At 42.5% G+C, this 3,639-nt stretch overlaps 1 non-coding gene across 1 annotated transcript; it reads left to right on the top strand.

The window, feature by feature from the left end:
• Positions 1-1,829: 1,829 nt before the first annotated feature.
• TRNAE-UUC (transfer RNA glutamic acid (anticodon UUC)) lies at positions 1,830-1,902 on the top strand. The gene has a single exon. It is a non-coding gene; the product is annotated as a tRNA-Glu (tRNA).
• Positions 1,903-3,639: the final 1,737 nt, after the last annotated feature.

The following is a 3,639-nucleotide window of genomic DNA, read 5'->3' on the forward strand; positions in this document are numbered from 1 at the left end:
GTCAGATTGACACAAAACTTTCACCACAGGAGCACCACCTGCTTTAGAATTTTTGTGATAATTATGACGTCATACGTAACGTGGTACAGGAGCCACCTTGGAAAAACTTTGCACCTCTATATCGACAAAAACGCTCCATGTAAAAAAAATTGAAACATGGCTCATTGTCAAGTACTCCCCATGAGGAATAACACATGTTGATGATTGTCAATGCTTGATCCACTCAGAATGAATTATTTCTCTCTGCACGACACGAAACGGACACCAAAGGAGCACCTCCTCTTGTATATATATTTTTAATGATAATTATGATGTCATCGGTCATGTGTTCCCATCTTGGAAAAACCAATAAACTTTGCAGCTCTGTATCTCCAAAACCACTCCATAGAAACAAATGAAACATTGCTCATTGTCAAGTACTTCCCATGAAGAATAATATGTTAATGATGATGTCATCAGTGCCTTCATCATGACGTCATAATTTGACAAGTACAACGCTTGATCCGATCAGCATGAAAATCTTTCAGGTTCATCGAAGGATAATTTGGTCCACAGAATTAAATCGATGACATCATAGGTCACGTGGTTTGGCAGCCATGTTGGATTGAACATTAAAAAAAAAATTGTAAAAAACTTCTCCAGAACGGTTGACCAGATTGATGCGAAACTTCATGCGCATGATCGACTAGCCTTGAGGAATATAGGTTGTACAAGAATAAATCACAGGTCACATGGTCTGGCAGCCATACTGGATTTAACCTAAACCTTTAAAAACATCCAGAATGTCAAGACAGATCAAGGAGAACCTTCACACAAATGTGACGTTCCCCAAACTTTGGGGATACCATGGGATTCATGAATAAATGATAGGTCACATGGTCTTGAGAGCCATGTTGGATCAAAGGGAAAAAAAAAAACTTTTGCTGAAACAGTTGAACCTATCGAAGTGAAACTTTCCAAATATCATCGAACACCATTGCTGCATATAGTGTGAAAATGATGATGTCATAGGTCATGTGATTTGGCAGCCATCTTCGATAGAAAAACGAACCTTATCCAATCAACACGAAACTTCACACACCTTGTTGCTTAGCCAATTGGAGCCAGAGTGTAAATTTATGATGTCATAGGTCATGTGGTTGTGCAGCCATATTGGATCTAAGTGACAATAAATTTTCTTTGAAACTGCTTAACTGATCAATGCGAAACTTTAACTAATTGATCAACTACCCATGCCATATTGGATCAAAGGGAAAAAAACAGAAGAGTTTGCTCGCACCAAGTCATTCGCAAAACTGCACAGGACAAGTATTCCATGAATACCATCTAGTTTAAAATTATTTTCCATAAACAATGCCATGAAAGAAGAGGGGTTTACTTGGTAGATATCCATCTCCATCCAAGCAAACAAAGCGTGCATGCAAACAAAGAAAACATGGATGAGAAAGGAGGAACTGACCTCAAAAACTAGTAAATGTGGCCATTTGGACCATCATTGCCGTGTTACACTCCCGGGTTAATATTTGCTCCAGCTTTAAACATTACTCACGATGGTTTACGAAAGTACAAGTAACCAGATCTTGGTCGGGTGACCGAGCCTGTCTACATAATACGTAGGGGTGAGTAAAAGGGGGGAAATTCGAGCACGTTAAACCTGGACATGTTTCCACAAAGTTTCTGAGTCTGTTCGGGCTTTGCATTTTGGGGCAGGAGGGAGATGACGTGGACGGTCACAATCATCGTTTCACGACGTTCACCTGTCAAATATGCACCTGACTACCCGTACATGGAAAATATCTATCGCTCTTATTGAATGCATATAGTCTACATCCCATATGGTCTAGTGGTTAGGATTCCTGGTTTTCACCCAGGCGGCCCGGGTTCGATTCCCGGTAATGGGAAGTTATATTCTTTCTTCTCCTTCCTTTTGAAAGTGAAACGTGAGAAATAAAAGTGAAAGCTACTCATCTGTGTTCCAAGTTTTCCATTTTACAACAATGTTTTCAATCAATCTCAGAAACCAGTCCGTCACGATGTTTTTTTTACCCAGCAGAGAGACAAAGATGAAGCATGTTCTTCTCCTTCTTCTGCCTGACTCCGGCAGATTCTTCTTCCTCCGCCATTTGCTATCGAAAGCTGTTCTCAAATTCAGAACTTAAATTAAACACAATTTCAAGGATTATTTCAGGCTTCGTAAACGTGTGTTATAAGTTTTACAAATTTTATATGTAATGCGGTGCTGGTAAAACATCGTACATGCAGTTCCGTCACTGCCTAATTAGCATAAGGCCGGCGTTGTTCCACAGATAATTTCGTTAATTTAACTTTAAAATGTGTAAATATTTATTTATAAGTTAGTGCGTCGCTCTCCCAGTGTTAAGTTTACTCCTCAACATTTATCTATTATTTTTGGCGCCATTCGTCGTCACCCCAAGTGTTAGAATGGGTTGGGTGCAGTTGGTATATGAAGGAAGCCAATACTGTGTAGCGAGTGGTTGGGCGGGAATGCTCACGATTGGGGTCACATACAGGCACGTTGTTGCCTTCGCAATGGTGCCCTAGGGAAGGTCTGAGACGAGAGCCATCGCCCGACCGCCCCAACAGGGCGTCCCTCTAAGCGGGGAGTGACGTCACGAGAAACGTGGCCCGGCGCGGCCACGCACAGGACGCGGGCTCCGTGGTCTGGCCGATGTACGCCGGATTCGCTGAGCTGTTCGCTGATGCGGCCGCGCCGCGCTTGGGAGAGACTCACGGCTGGCCGAGCTGAGCTCGATGCGTGAGGTGGTGCATGTATGCCAGTGCACAGGCATCAGCATCACAACCAAATTCAGACTACTCTCCGGCCCAACCTTTTGCCGTGAGAACGTGTGTTGATTGTTTAATCTTCAAATACGGGTTTAAGATGGAACGGAGGGAGTCCTCCCAGGAAGCAATGTCGAAGTTTTTTTTTACCTGGAACGAAGTTCAGGGGAGGTTATGTGATGGCGCGTCCGAAAACACTTGAAACTTCTCCGAAACCGCTGATGGGATTGCGACCAAATTTGGCACAAATGATATTTGTTGTGTTGTGAGTAAAGTTTGTTCACGGCATTAAAAATATCGGGGTCTAAGGGGGTTTACCGGGGGTCAAAGTGGATGCAGGTTTGATTCCCCAAAATATGAATTTGCTTTTTCAACTTCACACAATATTTCGATGAAACTTGACCACAACCTTCACCACTCATGCTGTACCAAAGTTTGTTCACGGCATTAAAAAAAATCTGCCACTTTGGGGGTCTACGGGGAGGTCTCCCCACAAAATAGGTATTTGCATTCTTCTAAGAAACTACACATACAATTCCGAAATAGGTATTTTCCCTTTTCTCTGAAACTACATGCGGTTTTGATGAAACTTCACCACAATCTTAATCATCCGTGATGTACCAATGTTTGTTCAAAGCATTAGAAAAATTGGGATCTAAGGAGGTACATGGGGTGGTAGTGGGGGGTATTTTTTTGTACGCCCGAAATAGGTATTTTTTTGTTTGTTTAAAGTCTTATGATTATGTTAGTGTTACGTGCTCCTCCCCAAACCCCGGTCACGTTGTACCTCCGAGCTCCGAAAGGAGTCACAGCAGAAAGATGTGTTATTCTGGGTGT

This window comes from Myxine glutinosa, chromosome 7 (assembly GCF_964187855.1).
Source record: "Myxine glutinosa chromosome 7, kmMyxGlut1.1, whole genome shotgun sequence".
NCBI classification, from domain to species: domain Eukaryota; kingdom Metazoa; phylum Chordata; class Myxini; order Myxiniformes; family Myxinidae; genus Myxine; species Myxine glutinosa.